Genomic DNA, 20,824 nt, shown 5'->3' on the forward strand with positions numbered 1-20,824 from the left:
GTATACTTTTACAACCTTTGCTTTGAGTAGAAATTCCCGTTTTGATTTCCGTTTTGATTTGATAGAAATACATAAAATCTCAAATATTTCATTTAAAGATGAAGAAATCATTAACTAATTCAGTGATTGTTTCTTGAAAAAAGTGAGAATATGCATTTATTTAAATTACCTTAAAATAAATGTTCATTTCAAGAGCAATTTGTTCTATATGAAGCTAGACAATGTTTACATAAAGTTGTACAATGTTTACAATCTTAAATTGTATGTCAAATCAATGTTTGCATTTTTTGTGCAACAGTTCCACATGTTAAAGTAGTTACAAAGCACAACAGTCATTCTTTCATACGTCTCTAATTTAACAGCAAAGAGGCCCCTTCCAATCATTTTCTGTTTTGGCTTTGTTGAAGTCCTTCATTGTCATCCCCAGACAAGCTAAATGGAACCATCTCTGGCACACAAAGCATTCTATCTGCAGTATTAAAAACATAAAACAGGGTTATGTTGATTTACATGTAAATAACAGTTCTGGAATACCCAAATTCTGTTACATGTTTTTGCAATTAGGAACAATTTCAAATTGAAATTGATTTTTGTTCAATTGCTAAATTGACTTTAAAGGACATTTGACCACAACCCTGACAGAAGCACACATAACTGAGGTGCTAATCATCGTTGAGTATTCAGGCAATATAAATCGTATAGTAATAAAGACATACATTTGCAAAAAACGTATTTGTTGATAAAAAAAGTATCACATATCAATGTTGTAATATCAAACATTACTAGAATGGCATCTTATAGATTTGATATATTTCTATCAAATCAAAACTGGAATTTGTATTCAAAACAAAGGTTGTAAAAATATGCTAGACATTTATAGAATAAATCATATCTAGTTTGATGATTCTGTGACAAAGGGTGAATTAGTTATTGATTTAAACAGCTTTACATTGCATTTAAGATTTTATATATTTCCATCAAATCAAAACTGGATTTTTTTTATTCAAAACGAAGGTTGTAAAAGTATGCTAGACATTTAAAGAATAAACCATATCTATTTTTATATTTCTGTGACAATCAATTAATTAGTTACAGATTTTTACAATTATTAATGGCTTTTTGCAAATGTCTGCTGAATGTCTGCTGAATGTCTGTTGAATGTCCGAATGTGTGAATATAAAAGCAACTTTACCTCGGTAGTAGGCAGATTATCTTCTTCAAACAACGGTAAAACTGATTGACTTTCTTCCTTCTTTCCATCTACTACACGGTTTAGTTCTCCAACCACTCCTCGAATCTTCTGCTCAAGACGATGAACCTCAATATATAACAAAACCCCAGATATAACACCCTTTTATTGCTGCCCTGCTCCGAAAAACACAATGCTTTCTCCTTCTGCTCTTCTGAGACGCATGAAATCAATACAAAACCACTACTGGTCACTCTGACTGATGTAAAGGATGGTTTTGTTCTCTTTTAACATAAATATATGCCTTATAGAAAAAGGACATGTTAATCACAAAACATAGCGTGACTGCAGAAAAGCTGTTGTTAATCTAGGGTGTCGACTGTGCAAACCACAAGGTTGAGACAAGATGGAAAAATGCTGAATAACAAGAAGACAGGAACTGAGGAATGTGTAGGAAAAATGCTGAATAACAAGAAAACAGGAACTGAGGAATGTGTAGAAACCAACAAATCAGCTCAATCTTCACAAACACCATTCCGGACATTTGAATCCTGAGTGCTGTGTCTGGGCACCACCGATAGGCTAGCAAGATTAAACCACGCTATGCCTCTACTCAGGCCAAATCTAAAGTTGGAACTACCTCTGTCACAGTATAAAAGAAGATGTCTGTACTATTTCAGTCAGTTCCCTGCTTTACCCTGCGTGGTGATACAGTGAACCCGTATATACGAAAATTGCATTTACCATTCTGAGCTTATGTTAAATAAAAATACTTAAAGTATATTCGGTGACTTTGAATCACATTTTATCCTGATACCAGATTTGATTGACGCAACCTTTCACACTGACTACCTTTCCTAATGCCTCCTTTATCATCTTCCTGGCCTCAAATTATCTCCCCAAAATACATAACTGTTGATGAATCGCGCTCCAAAAGAAATCGATGTTCGTTTACAATATCACAACGGAATGCATTACAATGTATAACCTTCATGCTTCAAAACTGGGAGAAAGAAGCAAGTCATTCACCCGCCATTTGTTCCTCAAGACGTAACACAACGACACGCGGATAATTGTAAGCGTCAACATTTTTGAAAACGTTTGTAATTTGATAAGGTTGCTATATTAATGATCAGTTTCCATTAATGTCGCAAACTATTATTTCTCTAGGCCAACATAAGAAACTCTGCCTGGATACTTGCATTCTAGCTAACATTAACACTAACTTAGCTGCTCTAGCCTACTATGGTCATGTCCCTCTGGCCTGGATAAACAAAGCGGCAATGTTGTGTATTGTATATTTTCGTAGCTGAATCAGAATTAGTTAGGTAACATAGAGGAATAAGATGTTTTATTTACTTTATACTTGTCATTAGAATGTCTTCTTTAGGACTATACTGTTGGCAGTTGCATTTTCCTATCTCCTCTAGGGAAAAGTCACTTGGGGCCCAGAGAGGGGAGAGGTCAGGCTTGTCTTTTACATGTCTGGTAATAGGCAGAATATCAGAAAGGGAGAAGTCAGGTTTGAACATTGTCTTCATTATGAATATATCTGTGAAACCATGTGAAGGGCTCCACAATGTCTGTACTCCAGTCACTCCCTCCTTTTCCCATTGGGGGGGAGGAGTATGGCAGTGTCTGGAAGCATTGTATTACCCCTCTGATGTTGCATGAATCTTGAGATAGTATATGACCTAGAGGCTCACTCCCCCCAGGGAGCTTGTCCAGGGGTGGGGTGTATTTGATATGGGAGTATCTAAAGTAGACAATTGATATATGCCATTGGATGAGGTAATGTTTTGGTAATATGAAGTACCAAGAACGAGAAGTAGAACCTCGTCTAAGAGACCAAACTGAACGATAATTTATAGCTAATGCTATCTGGCTATGGGATAATCCTCTTTCAAGTAAAAGGCCCTTTGTGAAGTTCCTGAGATCTGTGGTTCGTCATGTGAGTTGAGAGGGGTGTATCTTGGCTATAAAAGATACAAAGTATTCTTTTGTAAGCACTCTCAGAGAATTCATTTATAGACACTGAATTGATCTGAGAGTCAAAGGGCTATGGTGAAGCTCATATGATTAAAGATGTAGTTTAAATATATCTCTGACTTGTGTGAGGTTTGTAAACTCTCATTTAGTAATACAGGAAATTACTACGACACCATGCTCACACCTCCCAAGCTTCCATCAAGGATACATCCCAAGTAGCTAACAGAGGTTTCAGAAGTCAGCACCTCACCCCCTAACTCCACTCTGATTTCAGACGACCTACACAATTTAGGTCTGGATCCCAAAATAATTGCCTCAGTTTTCCTTAAGTGCAGAGATAGCTTATTATCTCCAAGCCATTTGCTAATGTTAGTAAGCTCTGTGCTAAGTATGCTCTCCAACATAGTTTTACTTTTGTGAGACACCAGAAGTGTAGAGTCATCTGCATAAAGGAAAAGACGGCAAGAACAAGCATCTTTCATATCGTTAATATACAATAAAAACAGCAGAGGCCCAAGCACACTCCCCTGCGGAACGCCACAACTCATTGGTTTTGCCTGAGACAGTGAACCATTAACCTCTACTACTTGCTCCCTTCCTGATAAATAGGACTTTACCCAGCCTAGAGGGATACACCTTAACCCCAGTGCCTCCAGTTTGGAGTTTAGGAGACAGTGGTTAAACTGTATCAAAGGCCTTCTGTAGGTCAAGCAGTACCATTCCACACAGATTTCCCTCAATCTCTTTCCTGATGAAGTCAGTCAAGTAAAGTAGACATGAATCAGTAGTATGTTTTGTAGTATGTTTTTGTAAACCCCGACTGAAAATCATACATTAGACCCTGTTTGTTAACATATTCATACATTTGCTCATGTACAATTCTCTCCAGAATCTTTGATATTAGTAAATATATTATATTTGATATTTTTGCAGAAATCAGTATTGAAATCCCCTAACAAAATTATTTCCTTCAACAGGGAATCATTACAGTTTTACAACACAATTTCAAGACCTTCATAGGATGCATTCTGCTTGGGCAGCCTATAACACACCCCCAACAAAATCGTCTTGGTTTTGGGAAGGCAGATATCAAGCCAGACAATCTCCAGATCAGCGTTTAAATCCGATGTGACGTTAAAAGCAATGTCTGATCTTACAAACGCACATATCCCCCCCACCGTTCCGATTCCGATCCTTCCTGACAACAGAGTAATTACCTCAACCTCAACTAAATTTTTGAGTCACTAACAGATGAATCCAACCATGTCTCAGTAAAACATAAGACACCTCTGATTGGCAAACCAACAGGCGTATGTCATCGATCTTCGGTAGGCGGCTTCGGACGTTTAAGTGCACAAAATGTAAGCCCTTCTTCCCAAAAGCCTTATTGAATTCCAGATCCACTTGTAACTTGCCTCCCACTGCGCTGCCATCTTCCCACTGCCCTGTCTCCGCTGGCCTCTCTGTCGCCATGGAGCACCCCTCCCCAGGTGCTATTTTCTATCGTCCTCACCACCGTGTCCCCTGTCACTCGCCTCTGGTTGCCTCCGCTCCGCTGTGGACCCCCCCTCCGGTGCACTCTCCACCCTCGGTAAGTCCTCTGGTCCCACTCCACCTTCAATGCTCACACACCCTGCGGGTACAGCACACCGACAGCAACGGTAAGCTTCATTGACCCCTTTCCCAAAGCTAGAATCGCTGCATTTTAGATGAATCCACTGCGCGCATTCCAAACATACCAAAGCTTTGCTGTTACTCCTTATCCACCGTTCGCAAGCTGAGCATGGGTGCATAGGCCGTTTGATGGGGTTGGTGATAAAGTGAGGTCCAGGGCATTGATGGATATCACCCGATAAGAGAAGGCATAGAGTTATTTAAAGATCTCCACCATTAATTTGCGATTTCAGACTGGATTTCGATGATCGTTTTGGTTTGTGCCAAGGTGCTATGAAAGTTTGGTATATAACATTCCTTCCTAATCTGTAGTGCTGGATGCCATCAGAAGTGTTTGCGTGACTGAGAAGTTGCTGAGAATGTACTATTCTTTCATCTAAATAGCATATGCAATTATTTCCAGTAACATTTAAAACAAACACATAAAGTAAAAGTGCTGCCACCATGCCAAACTTGCCGGTCGCCATCTTGCCAGTACGAGTGATTGATGACCACTGTACACCGTTGTGTACAGATCCTTGCGATATGGGGCTGTGTATTGTCATGCTGAAACATGAGGTGATGACAACAGATGAATGCCAGGACAATGGGCCTCAGGATCTTGTCATGGGATCTCTGTGCATTCAAATAGCCATCAATAAAATGCAATTGTGTTGGTTGTCTGTAGCTTATGCCTGCCAATATCATAACCCTGATACCACCATGGGGCACTCTGTTCACAACATTGACATCAGCAAACCACACGCCCACAAAAAGCCATATATGGTGGTCTGCAGTTGTGAGGCTGGTTGGGCATACTGACAAATTCTCTAAAACAATGTTGGAGGTGGTTTATGGTAGAGAAATGAACATAAAATTATCTGGCAACAGCTCTCGTGGAAGTTCCTGCAGTCCGCTTGCCAATAGCATGCTCCCTCAAAACTGAGACTGTGGCATTGTGTTGTGACAAAACAGCACATTTTAGAGTGGCATTTTTGTATTTATTAGGGATCCCCATTAGCTGCTGCAAGACAGCACCTACTCAGCTGCTCTTGTCCCCAGCACAAGGTGCACCTGTGTAATGATGATCATGCTATTTACTAAGTTTCTTGATACGTCACACTTGTCAGTTGGATGGATTATCTTGGCAAAGGAGAAAAGCTCACTAAATTGGGATGTACACAAACTTGTGTACAAAATTTGAGAGAAATAAGATGTCAATTTCTGCAGTACAATTGACAACCATGGCTATAAATGCTAAAAAGCCCACCTTGCTGAAGCACATATTCTTCCCATCACACTCTCAGTCTACGCCTACTCACAGGAATCCTCTCAAGATCCCTCACCCTGTACCCATCTTCCTCTACCACTCTCTTCACTGCTTCACCATACTACACTTTCTGTACTACTGTAACCCTGGCAACCTCAATCTGCCTTTCTCTCACCTGACACCTCAGATCTCCAGCCCCATTGGTTACCCCACAACTAACACACAGAACTTCCTCCACCGATACCACACATTCCTTCATCTCATGCCCTCCTCACATCTAGGCATCTCACTCCTAAACTCTGTTGCAACAGGCCCAAACATTTGACACCTCAAACACCTCACCTCAGTGTTTACGGAACAAAGCGCTTACGGGATAACTGACACTTCCTACCTTCACCTTATCTGGCAGAGACTCTGCATCAAAACTCCACATGACAGAATGTATTCTCTGTTTCCCAACGTTCTACGTCTCACCTAAAGACGTGCATCACAGACACCTGGAATCCTCCATTTCAACTGCTCCTCCTCAACACTTAAACCTAATCCCATTATCACTCCTTTCAATGCCGCCCTGTTCCGGAGAGCAAGTCGAGTCACAATTCTTGTCCCTAATTGCGTAATGCGGAACACTCACTCCCTCTGAACAGAGGAGAAACAAACCACAAGTCCACTCCGAGTTACCTTCACCAACTCAGTCCCCAACCTCTTCTCCACCCAACCTGACACCACATATGGATCAGCCAAAATGCAAGGATCCATTCTCTCTACAAATCTCACTCCCACCGGGCCAGAATCATCCTCGGGACGAGGCCCGAAATCAGAGTTCCTCACCGAAGGTACTTCATCCTCACTCTCACCAGGTTCCATCTCTGAGCTACTGGAGAACGTATCCCTCTTTTTACCTCCCTGACCACACTGCTCCCCTCTACACTCCGCACCTTCCTCACCACACTGCTTCCCTCTACACTCCGCTCCTTCCTCACCACACTGTTTCCCTCTACACTCAGCTCCTTCCTCACCACACTGCTTCCCTCTACACTCCGCTCCTTCCTCACCACACTGCTTCCCTCTACACTCCGCTCCTTCCTCACCACACTGCTTCCCTCTACACTCAGCTCCTTCCTCTCCACACTGCTTCCCCCTACACTCAGCTCCTTCCTCACCACACTGCTTCCCTCTACAGTCAGCTCCTTCCTCTCCACACTGCTTCCCCATACACTCAGCTCCTTCCTCTCCACACTGCTTCCCTCTACACTCAGCTCCTTCCTCTCCACACTGCTTCCCCCTACACTCAGCTCCTTCCTCACCACACTGCTTCCCTCTACACTCAGCTCCTTCCTCACCACACTGCTTCCCTCTACACTCAGCTCCTTCCCTCTACACTCAGTTCCTTCCTCACCACACTGCTTCCCTCTACACTCAGCTCCTTCCTCACCACACTGCTTCCCTCTACACTCAGCTCCTTCCTCACCACACTGCTTCCCTCTACACTCAGCTCCTTCCTCACCACACTGCTTCCCTCTACACTCAGCTCCTTCCCTCTACACTCAGTTCCTTCCTCACCACACTGCTTCCCTCTACACTCAGCTCCTTCCTCACCACACTGCTTCCCTCTACACTCAGCTCCTTCCTCACCACACTGCTTCCCTCTACACTCCGCTCCTTCCTCTCCACACTGCTTCCCTCTACACTCCGCTCCTTCCTCTCCACACTGCTTCCCTCTACACTCAGCTCCTTCCTCACCACACTGCTTCCCTCTACACTCAGCTCCTTCCTCACCACACTGCTTCCCTCTACACTCAGCTCCTTCCTCACCACACTGCTTCCCTCTACACTCAGCTCCTTCCTCTCCACACTGCTTCCCTCTACATTCCGCTTCTTCCTCACCACACTGCTTCCCTCTACACAGCTCCTTCCTCTCCACTCAGTTCCTTCCTCACCACACTGCTTCCCTCTACACTCAGCTCCTTCCTCTCCACACTGCTTCCCTCTACACTCAGCTCCTTCCTCACCACACTGCTTCCCTCTACACTCAGTTCCTTCCTCACCACACTGCTTCCCTCTACACTCAGTTCCTTCCTCACCACACTGCTTCCCTCTACACTCAGTTCCTTCCTCACCACACTGCTTCCCTCTACACTCCGCTCCTTCCTCACCACACTGCTTCCCTCTACACTCAGCTCCTTCCTCACCACACATATTTTAGAATAAGGCTGAAATGTAACACAATGTGGAAAAAGTCAAGGGGTCTGAATAATTTCCCAAATGCACTGTGTGCTGAATCCTTTCAGCAAGGTTGCTTCTCCTCCTCTCTAAGGAGTGTTTTACTCTTATTCTGAAGCCTGATAAATCCCCAACAAAACGTGAAGGTTCAGACCGATTTCTCTTCTGAACTAAAGAATTAGTGCTAAAGCCTTGGCCAGGAGATTGGATGGAGTTCTCCCATATCTAATACACAAAGACCAAAATGGCTTCGTGAAAAACCATCAAGGTTTTCACAATGTGAGGAGAGTACTAAACATAGTGCACATGTCACGGGTCCCCTGACCCTCCTACTGCCATACTCTCACTTGATGCAGAGAAGGAATTCCATAGAGTTGAGTGGTCTTATTTCAAGTGCTTAAGAGATTTGGGAACTACTTCTGTAAATGGATTAAGATATGATATACAGACCCCACTGCAGAAGTTGCAACTAACAACTTGTTTTCACAACCTTTTAAGATTTTTCAGGGGACGAGATAAAGACAAGTCCAGGACTCTTTCTTTTAGCCATTGCAGTAAGGGTCCATCCGTCAATTAGTGGAATTAAAACAGATTTTGAACATTGAGTGGACCTGTATGCTGATGATACCCTCTTATTCCTAACAGATCTAAAGAACTCTTCCTTCTCCAATTTAATTAATAACTGGTCAGTTTTTTGGGTTTAAAGTTAATAAAACCAAATCTTCTATCCTTTTCCTCAACAAGCAAGATACTGAATCCAGTTGTACAGCATCTATTTGTGAACACAGAACAAGGTTTCACATATCTTGGTATTAAAATGACACCAGAAATTAGCTCCCTGAGCTCAACAAATTATGAACCCATGGTAACGAGTGTAACATAATCTATCAACAGATGAACATTACTGCTTGTATCTACTATTGGTAGAATAAATATCATTAAGATGAATATTCTGCCCAAATGTCTTTATCTATTTCAATCAATTCCTCTGGCTCCACCAACTTTATTTTCCCCAAAGATCTGAAAGATACCTGGAGCAACAGAAAACAAAGGCTTAGACTTTCTCTTCTTTATTTGGCCTATGACAGAGGGGGGTTGCAACATCCAAACCTACAGTGGTATTACTGGGCTGCACAAATTAGGGCTGCAATGTTTTGGTTCTCCAAGAAACCATACCTACCCTGGTTGCACATGGAAATGCTATCCACAACAGGCTTAACTTTGAAGAATGCTACCAATCCCTTTGTTAAAAACACATATAAGCCTGACTATTTTTAAACTGGTCTCCGTCTGTTTCACTTCCCCAGAATCTTACAAACTCTGGGTGCAGACTGAGTGTTTTAATTGAATTGGTTAATGAATATATAGGAATTAAAATTCCTCCAACAGACCTACAACCTCCTTTGACCACTTTAGAAACGCTCTCTGTTAATGTGTGTTATGGGAGAGGTCACATGACATCATTATATTGGAAAATGGTAGCTACTCATGAAGACAACACTGATAGTAAGAGACTTCAGTGGATACAAGATATGCAGGAAGATATTTCAGCAGAGGACTGGGGTATGATATGCTCTAGAGCTCAGATACAGACAATAAACACCCCCCTGAGATTGTTGCAATACAATTGGACAATGAGAACATGTATCACCCTTGTTAAGCCCCACAAATTTGACCCCAATACCCCAGACCTGTGTGTTAAATGTAACACACATTTAGGCACCTTGTATCATTGCCTGGAGGAATGTGCTGAGATACAAACGTTTTGGAGCTCAGTACTGCGCTATATCTCTGAGATGACCTCTACCCCAATACCACTAATCCCTAAACTATGTGTCAGGATTTGGCCAGGATTGTTCAGGTTTTGGTCACTAGATGCCCCCATTGCGCCTTTTTGAACCTTTTGTTTTTCCCTTGTTCTAGTTATTATTTGCACCTGTGCCTCATTTCCTTGTAGGTATTTAAACCCTTAGTGTTCCTCAGTTCTTTGCTCTGTGTTTGTATGTTAGCACCCAGCCCCAGCCATGCTGTGAACATTTGTTTCTCTAGTTGGATTTTCTTGAGGTACTCTGGTTTTGTTCTTGTTTATTTTTGATTATTCTTTTGAGGTTTGTTTTTTCCCTGCTGTTCTTACCACTTTGTGGATTTTCATTGTATCTTGGAGGATATTCATTTTTTCTTTTGGCATTACTTTTGACGTTGTGGATTTATATTTTTTGCCTGAAGATCTTTTTCTTTTTTCTTTATTAAACCACCGTCTCTAGTACTGCTGTGTCTGCCTCATCTTCTGGGTTCTGCCGACTATTAGTGACTGTTTCTCACACCGGGTCCTGACACTATGCCTCCTAAATCTTTACCCAGAGAATATCTCTTTACTTAGGAGAGAAAAGAAAATGGTTGACCTCTGTCTATTACAAGCTAGACGTTCAATTGCTCTCCACTGGAAGTATGTCAGTTCCCCGCACTTGGTCATTGGTTAAAATAATTAACGTCAGGTCTGGCTCTTGAAAAATGTACTTATATAGTGAAAAAGAAAGCCCCAGAGTTCCATAATATTTGGGATCCGTTTTTTGAGTTTTTGCAAACCAGTGATATACTATAAGCATTGGAACTGCAAATTTGTATATTCTACACCAGTCTCAACGTCAACAGTGAAGAGGCGACTCCGGGATGCTGGCCTTCTAGGCAGAGTTGCAAAGAAAAAGCCATATCTCAGACTGGCCAATAAAAAGAAAAGATTAAGATGGGTAAAATAACATAGACACTGGACAGAGGAACTCTGCGTAGAAGGCCAGCATCCCGGAGTCGCCTCTTCACTGTTGACGTTGAGACTGGTGTTTTACGGGTACTATTTAATGAAGCTGCCAGTTGAGGACTTGTGAGGCGCTTGTTTCTCGAACTAGACACTCTAATGTACTTGTACTCTTGCTCGGTTGGTCACCGGGGCCTCCCACTCCTCTTTCTATTCTGATTAGAGACTGTTTCTGGTATTCTGTGAAGGGAGTAGTACACATCGTTGTACGAGATCTTCAGTTTTTTGGAAATTTCTCGCATGGAATAGCCTTCATTTCTCAGAACAAAAATAGACTGACGAGTTTTAGAAGAAAGTTCTTTGTTTCTGGCCATTTTGAGTCTGTAATCGAACCCACAAATGCTGATGCTCCAGATACTCAACTAGTCTAAAGAAGGACCGTTTTATTGCTTCTTTAATCAGAACAACAGTTTTCAGCTGTGCTAACATAATTGCAAAAGGGTTTTCTAATGATCAATTAGCCTTTTAAAATTATAAACTTAGATTTGCTTATACAACGTGCCATTGGAACACAGGAGTGATGGTTTCTGATATTGGGCCGCTGTACGCCTATGTAGATATTCCATTAAAAATCAGCCGTTTCCAGCTACAATAGTAATTTACAACATTAACAATGTCTACACTGTTTCTGATCTATTTGATGTTATTTTAACGGACCAAAAAATGGCTTTTCTTTCAAAAACAAGGACATTTCTAAGTGACCCCAAACTTTTGACCGGTAGTGTATATTGATGATTTATAAAGGCAGGCACACTTAACAGTTAGGCTATTGATTATAGGTCTAATTAAGTTGGGGTTTCCTCTCTTTCTCCCCTTTTCTTAGACAGTAAGGCAAGGGCTGTTTTCTCATCTCTTCATTCTGCTGCTGTCTCCGCCGCATTGTTCTCAACACCAATATGCTGGTTAACTTTGCTATTATGCACAAAGCAACATGGTCTCTAGGAAAAGGCGCCAATTCAACAGTGCACTGATGTGTTTCAGAACCGCGGACATCGACCACTATCCAACAAGGGAGAAGGCACATTTGTTATAAAATATAACTTTTTTAAAGTGTTGCACCATTGCTTATGTAATAGAACCATATACAAGTTCAGTAGCACATGTTTTGGAGTGATGGACTGTGCCATCCCCACGGCCTTCACAATGGATCAGTACACTCAGACAGGAGCCAATCAGACAGTGTCTTGTACACCATGATATTTTGGACTAAAATAAATCTCAGTTGACCAACAGCCTATCGACCAAACTAAATGGGGTCAGCCCTAGATCAATGACATCAACATTTAAGTACATGAAAAAGCATTAAAGTGAATCAGGGACTTTTTTTTTAAATATCATGTTAGCTAGCTATCTCGACAAAGCAATTCTGTATGGACCTCGCTTTGTACACGAGTGCATTGTCATTCTGACACAGGAAAGGGCCTTCCACAAACTGTTGCCACAAAGTTGGAAGCACCAAATCATCTGGAATGTCATTGTATACTCTAGCATTAAGATTTCCCATCACTGGAACTAAGGTGCCTAGCCCGAACCATGAAAAACAGCCCCAGACCACTATTCCTCCTACACCAATCTTTACAGTTAGCACTATGCATTGGGGCAGGTAGCTTTCTCCTGGCATCCGCCAAACCCAGATTCGTCTGTCGTGCTGCCAGATGGTGAAGCGTTCATCACTCCAGCAAACACGTTTCTACTGCACCAGAGTCCAATGGCGGCGAGCTTTATACCACTCCAGCCGACACTTGGCATTGTGATCTTAGGCTTGTGTGCTGCTGCTCGGCCATGGAAAACCCATTTCATGAAGCGCCCGACTAACAGTTATTGTTACTGATGTTGCTTCCAGATGCAGTTTGGAACCCGGTAGTCAGTGTTGCAACCTAGGGCAGACGATTTTTACGTGCTACGTGCTTCAGCACTCTGAGGTCCTGTTCTGTGAGCTTGTCGAGCATACCACATCATGGCTGAGCCGTTGCTGCTCCTAGACATTTTACACTTCACAATAACAGGACTTACAGTTGCCTGGGGCAGCTCTAGCAGGGAAGAAATTTGACAAACTTACTTGTTGGGAAGATGTCCTCCTATGACAGTGCCATGTTTAAAGTCACTGAGCTCTTCAGGAAGGCCATTCTACTGCTAATGATTGTCCATGGAGATTGCATGGCTGTGTGCTCAATTTTATACACGGGTGTGGCTGAAATAGCCGAATCCACTAATTTGAAAGGATGTCCACATACTTTTGTATATATAGTGTAGTTTGCACCTTGTATTCCCCTAAGATTATTTAAATAAAGTTTGTTTTATTAATATTTTTGCACTTGTTTATGTCTTTCCCTTGTCATATGTAAGACTAAATGCTATTTGTAAATTGTTTTGGTGCAGAAACGTGTTTAATATACTATCCAGATAAGAAAGTGTCTGATCAAAGAAAAAAATATGGAATACCGTCAGTCACTAAAACATGTTACTCATTCACAGTAAAAGGCAGTGTATTCATGGACCCCCAAAAAAAGTTGACCAAGAAAAAAAACATTAAATAATGTGTCTTTGTCTTTTCAAAAATGTCCTTCAATTCACAAGAGGCTGAATGTTTATCTCACCAGAGAAAAGCATCCGAGAGAAGGAAACAGTGCCCCTCTGTCTCAGTACGTGTAGCGTATCTGATGCCGTCTGGTCCAAAACAGTGTAACATTGTTGCTGCCCGTAGCATGAAATGCAAGGGAAGATATCGAGCATTTGGCCTCCCTTGATAAAAAAAAAAAGGGCCAATCAGCGTTGAGCTAAACTGAGTGAACTCAATTGTGAATAGTCCTGGCGCACCAAAAGGGAAGGGAAGCCAGTTTGGATTTGCCTTCAGACCAATCACATCACATGCTAAACATAACTGACGGGAAAAAATCTTGAATTGTTGCATCTCGTTGTGTTGTTGTCCTCCGGTGGTTAGTTAGCTAAAATCGTCTCTTTCCTAAATTAGGCATGGATGGAGAGAGAGATTTTGACTTGTGGCTTTACTTAATTCTCCGTACTGGCCAATGATTAGAACAGCGGTTCTGATCCAACCATACATTGCGCCCCTGGCCTGAGAGGATGGTAGTCCAATATGTAGCTAGATGTAGTTAGATGTAGTATGCTAATCTTATCTAGCTGATAATGGTAAAGTACTTGAATAGAAAATACTTGAAAGTACTACTTTAGTTTTTGGGGGTGTCTGTCCTTTACTATGTATATATTTTTGCCAACTTTTAAAGAAAATAATGTACTTTTTACTCCATACATTTCCCCTGACACCCAAAGGTACTCGTTACATTTTGACAGGAAAATGGTCCAATTCACACATTTAAAGAGAACATCCCTGGTCATCCCTACTGCCTCTGGCGGACTCACTAAACACAAATGCTTTGTTTGTAAATTAATGTCTGAGGTGTTGTAGTGTGCCCCTGGCTATCCGTAAATTTAAAAACTGTGCCGTCTGGTTTGCATAATAGGAATTTGAAATTATTCATACTTTTACTTTTGATACTAAATATATTTTAGCAATTACATTTACTTTTGATACTTAAGTATATTTAAAAACCAAAAACTTTTACTCAGGTAGAGTTGTACTGGGTGACTTTCACTTTTAGTTGAGTCATTTTCTATTATGGTATCTTTACTTTTACTCAAGTATGACAAATCGGTACTTTTTCCACCACTGCTAGCTGGCATGGCGCATCGTTGCCCATGAAAGTAAGTTAGACGAGTGAGCAAGCATTTTAGCCAGCTAGCCTAGAACAACAGAAACTAAAAGTGTTTAGTGTATGACAGAGTCATAGACCGTTTAGGCAACATGAAAGAAGATGGCATTGGTGTTTCTCTACAAGTAGGGTGAGACAACATGTTTTTCTACTTGCATGCATGCACCCACAGAAATCAGTACTATGGACAGCCATATCATATTTAGCTTAGGTATTTTCTTGATCCCTGTATTAGTGTAAGCATAGGTGAATAGATTATGTTGAAATGTTGAAGTTGAAATGGTGCTGGAATAGTGGAGGCAGCTCTTGTTTTCTTAGTGACTTGCGGTAACTCTTGCGGTAGTTCTAAATCAATAGTTGTTTAGTAGTCCGAAAATGTCGGAAACATTACCTTGCTTGAACATGCTGTAGGTAATGTAACGTTTTGTTACACACTATGTTTTGTAGACTTCACTGGACAGATGTTGCTCTCCGGTTTTGGAATGAAAACAAATGTGTGGTTGAATTTATTCTGCCACTGTGTCTTCTTATTGTCTCGAGCCTCAGGCCTATATATCACGGTGACAAGGCATATGAACTTACAGCTATAGCTGTAGCTGTAATTATCACAACACATGGTTTGTAATATTGTTTTACCTTCCTCAGTGATTTTACCCATGCACCACTTTTTGGTAAAAAGGATTTCTATTAATTTCACATTATCATTAGAAAGTTGTGAATGGCAGTTGTTTTGGAGAAAAGCATTGATTATCCTATAAGATACACATTTGCACAGGTGTTTTTTCTTGACTGGTTTGACTGGTCAAACAATTTGATTGATGTGGTTATATTGTATGTCATATCAGACAGTGCGCACCGCCATTTTACCAGACTTTTTTTTTTTACACACAAAGCCAAAAACATGTAAATACATCGACTCTTTATTAAATTACATTTAAATGATACACGTTCAAAAATAAAAAACCTACACCTCTAGCTACGTGATAAATAAAATCATTTATCATGTTTTCCCACTCACTCGGTTTGACATAAATAACACATACAACCTTTAGAAAACGTGGTAATACCTTGACGGATTTGTTACCTAGCATATGTTCTTTCGACATTAGAAAGTTTAAACGTGCTATTACATACCTGTAGTAATAAATAGAAACAGACTCAAAGGTTACCGTCTTCACAGCACAGTTCTAGCGCTTCCTTTATCTGAAGAATGGTGCGCGCTTCCCCGGAACTACTTCTTCTTCTTCGGAGTTTAACGGAGGTTGGAATCTAATATGTTACATTACCGCCCCCAACGGGCCTATATTATAAACCCATTATACTTTTGATACAAAATGGGAAAAGGGGAAAAGCAAAAACGTTTTAAAAACGGCACAAAAATAAATAAATAAATACTTATAAAAAAAACACTCAACTAACACTACACTCATTAAAAACCCAGTATCCCATTCCACTACTTTGACCCTATCTACTCCTGCACCACGCCAATGGCTTGGGAGGACAGGACACCACCACTCAACACACTCTGTACCTCTTCTGAAGTCAAATCGCACACTGCCTGGGTTGTGCTGGCCTGGCTGAATTGGGCTGGCGTGGGAGGACAGGACACCACAATGGGGGAACACAACTGATAAATGACTTAAATGTAAATGTAAATGTAAATGAATGCATAGGCCTCAATTCACACCAAAGCTAAACTCTATAATGGAAAGTCACATGTTGAAGATGATGACATAGGAGTCAGCCAAAGTTACTTAGAAGTAACTCAACTTTATTCTCTGCATCTCTGAATGTCCACAATATTGTAAAACATGTTACAAAGTAGACAGTCCCCGTTGCCTATACCTTCCCCTATATTGTACATGGTATGACACTGATGGGGTGATTTTAGAATTTTGTTCAGTACTATTTACAGATTGCTGAAAACAATTAACCAATTACACACTTTTCTGTTCTGATGAAAACAGAATGCATTCGGGGTCTCTATTAAGGCGCACAAAAACATATTTAATGGGCCTAATAATAAGAAAGTCAATTCAATGGTTAAAATTAATTCCTGTTTAATGTGGCATCAACATAACCAGTCATGATATTTTCATCTGATTTGTCAAACAAATCACTTCAAAATGTATGCTACTTTTGTGCATGCTCTTCCACTCCCAATTTATTTCCACATCCAAACTGCATGTTTAACCTACTAGCGCCATTTGATGAATGGAAATAGACATCTGTTACAAAACACCAAAAACTTTGCCTAAAGAAGTTCATCAATTGCCATTGATTCGGCCTACATTATTTGGTGCGCCTTGCAGACAAATTGACATTTTTTGTTGCCTGAAAAGTCTAATGTGCCTACAGTATATCATATATGTAGCCTATTGGGTAACGGCAAAATCATTTGGGCTTTTTTGGGCTTGGGCTCATTAAATGTGGTTAATGTTAATGTAGGTAGGGCTCATTAAATGTATTTAATATATGTCTCATCAGGCTCCGGTAGCATCAGGTTTGAATTTTCATGCTGATCAAAGCTCCAATCAAATCCAGATATTTATATGCTTAATAATGCTTTTGAATGACACTTTCGGTTTTTGCTGGAAATACCTGGTTACGCGGGAGGAAAGTGATTTATTCTCGGGATGGAACATTTGTAAGATACCGTGAAAATATTGAACCCTAATGAGCATACAGTTTGATTCACAAGACACCAACCAAGTAACTTACATATACTGTACCTTCAACAGTTCTAATGGCATTTTATGTCCATGATATGAAGTTTGTTGTAGTGACTGAGTAAGCCTAATTGTAAATGTAAGCATCAAAAGTGCCATGTTTGTACAGTTTATTATGTGGAGGAAACATTAAGGCAGCCAGGACCATACGCCAGGTCCGCTCCGTAGGCCGTACTGTAGGCCTACCTCTCACTGCAGTCCAGTGCCATGGATGACATCTTTGAAGTTTGTCCTCTAGTAATTTAGGGGGGCAACTTGATGAAGGCCTCCTCACAATGGCCTTATTATACAAGGCTCTACAGAAAGATACAAAAACGACACAGGCTATTTTTATTGTTCACATTATTTGTGTTGATGATGTATTGAAGTCAAGTGGTTCAACATTCAAATGCAGTTTGATGTACCACACAGGACAGCTAAAAGGGCATTGAGCCACCATGAGCCAGAATAGTTTCAGTGCACCTTGGCATCCCTCATTTACTCAAGTGTTTCCATTGTTTTGTCATTTAGCTGTATTTTCATCTAACATGTGTTCCTTCCTGGATAAACTCAAGAACAAGGAGATTTTCCTCAGGAGGTCTCTGAAGTTCTACATCTGTCTGGGTGTTATGTGCTTAATATATTGTTTATTTTTTAGAAATATATCCTTAGATACATTGATGAACTCAGTTGATAGTGGGAGTTAGCTAGCTATATAGCTATTCCCCGGCAGTTTCATCCTAGCTAGCTACCTAATGGCCTTTTTATAATCTGGATAGATAATACAAATGTATGAAGTTTCCCCTCGCATCTAGAGCTGCCTAATACAGCAAGCCAGTTGATAGTACAATAGCTAGGATGAATGCAATGTGTGACATTACTAGCTATATGGGTGACATTAGCTAACCTTAGATAATTGAGTGATGAAATCCAAAGAACGACATCACATCAGAAAAAGGTTTATAGCCAGACTGGAATTACTGAGTCTACCATTACAGATATCCACTGACAAATCTTTACATAAATGAGATCATCAAAAACATGTTGAAATAGCATTTGGCTGAATTAGCTAGCTAGATTTCGTACATGATGACAAGCACCTTGCTGTGAGTCCACCATGTTGCAATGTAAACATCCTGTTGTATGGGTACCTCCACCCATTTAGCTAGCCAATCAATGGCATTATAACGAAAAGTGCAGTAGTTGCATGGTAAGAAACAGAAGAGAAAAAACACAGCTCAATCAAAACCATCTAACCTATAGCGCTTTAGACACACCCACTCCTTTCCAGATGCACACTGCTTTCCTTTAGACACACCCACTCCTTTGCAGACACCTCCTACTTTCCTTTAGACACACCCACTTCTTTGCAGACACCTCCTACTTTCCTTTAGACACACCCACTCCTTTCCAGATGTCTAATACTTTCCTTTAGACACACCCACTCGCCCTTACTCCGTTAGCCATATAGAGCCCCACAGTGGAGGTGTAATAATACCCATAAAACCTAGCAGTCAAACAGGGAAATAGTTCCAATCGTTTTTCCACCATTCATTTTTCGTTCATTTTAGAAACACTTAAGATAAGGGCTGTGTTTCGTGTAGGCTTACCCTGGCGTAACATTTTGATAACCATGTAAATCTCTCTCGGACAAGGTGACTTTTAGTAATATATTCGGCTCTATTTCCTATGAGATTATATCATGTTAATTAGCATCAAAGTAGACATCATGCAAAACTACAAATCCCTGCAAGCTCCTGCACATCATCTCTAGCTGACACCTTTGCTAACAGGCATTATGTTAATTTAAAACTATCACAATTCCCAGAGTGCCCTGTTTGGGTGAAAGAGGTTGAGGTGTCAAGGATCAGGACTGTACAGCAAATCTCCTATGTGGAGGTGGTGAAGAGAGTTATAGGGGCAAGAGGCCCCAGTTCTATAGAAGATTTGGTGGTGGATGCACCACAACCAGTTGCAAATGTTGTACGTCAATCAAGTGATCTGGATACACTTATTGTGAAGAAGGTGGATATTTTAGTATTTATAACCACAGTTATGAATTGTACCGCACAAGAAGTCCAAGAAGCTGGACATCATTATATCTGCTGCTGAGAAGTTTTTGGGCCTCCAAGACTTCACGGAAGAAGCACTGCAAGTACTACTGTCGCCAGAAAATGTTTCGCCCTTAGAGGATCCTTCTGAGCCTGTGTAGGAACCTGATTAGAACAGAAAAGCAGGCTGATTTTAGTTTAATTTACATTTTGCAATTGATATTTTGTATTTTTTTTGTATACTGTATGTACTGAACAAAAATATAAACGCAACATGTAGTGTTGGTCCCATGTTTCTTCCGAGAAATGTTCCATACACACAAAAAGCTTATTTCTCTCAAATGTTGTGCACAAATTTGTTTACATCCCTATTAGTGAGCATTTCTCCTTTGCCAAGATAATCCATCCACCTGACAGGTGTGGCATATCAAGAAGTTGCTTAAATAGCATGATCATCATTACACAGGTGCACCTTGTGCTGGGGACGGGAGTAGCTGAGTAGGTGCTGCCTTGGCAGCAGCTAATGGGGATCCCTAATAAATATAAATAGTACAATTCCACTCAAATGTTTAGTTTTATCACACAACCCAATGCCACAGATGTCTCAAGTTTTGAGGGAGCATGCAATTGGCTGTTGCCAGATAATTCTATGTTAATTTCTCTACCATAAGCTACTTCCAAGTTGTTTTAGAGAATTTGGCAGTATGCCCAACAAGCTTCTCAATTGCAGACCACGTGTATGGTGTTGTGTGGGAAGCATTTGCTGATGTCAATGTTGTCAACAAAGTACTCCATGGTAGCATTGGGTTATTAGCAATTGCATTTTATCGATGGTAATTTGAATGCACAGAGATACCATGACAAGATCCCGAGGCCCGTTGTCCTACCATTCATCTGCCGCCCATTTCTGAAGGATCTGTACACAATTCCTGGAAGCTGAAAATGTCCCAATTCTTCCATGGCCTGCATACTCACCAAACATGTCACCCATTGAGCCTGTTTGGGGTTGTCTGGATCGACGTGTACCACAGCTTGTTCCAGTTCCCGCCAATATATAAACTCAGCAAAAAAAGAAATGTCCTCTCACTGTCAACTGCATATATTTTAAGCAAACTTAACATGTGTAAATATTTGTATGGAAGTACCAAGATTCAATAACTGAGACATAAACTGAACAAGTTCCACAGACATGTGACTA

At 40.8% G+C, this 20,824-nt stretch overlaps 2 protein-coding genes across 3 annotated transcripts in view; one reads left to right on the plus strand and one right to left on the minus strand.

Annotated features, from left to right (window-relative positions):
• LOC139533031 (zinc finger protein ZFP2-like) overlaps positions 1–20,824 on the minus strand; it is a 530,089-nt gene that overhangs the window by 345,664 nt on the left and 163,601 nt on the right. The window lies entirely within an intron of this gene.
• LOC139533041 (zinc finger protein 271-like) overlaps positions 1–20,824 on the plus strand; it is a 222,385-nt gene that overhangs the window by 130,493 nt on the left and 71,068 nt on the right. The window lies entirely within an intron of this gene.

Source organism: Salvelinus alpinus, chromosome 10 (assembly GCF_045679555.1).
Source record: "Salvelinus alpinus chromosome 10, SLU_Salpinus.1, whole genome shotgun sequence".
NCBI lineage: Eukaryota > Metazoa > Chordata > Actinopteri > Salmoniformes > Salmonidae > Salvelinus > Salvelinus alpinus.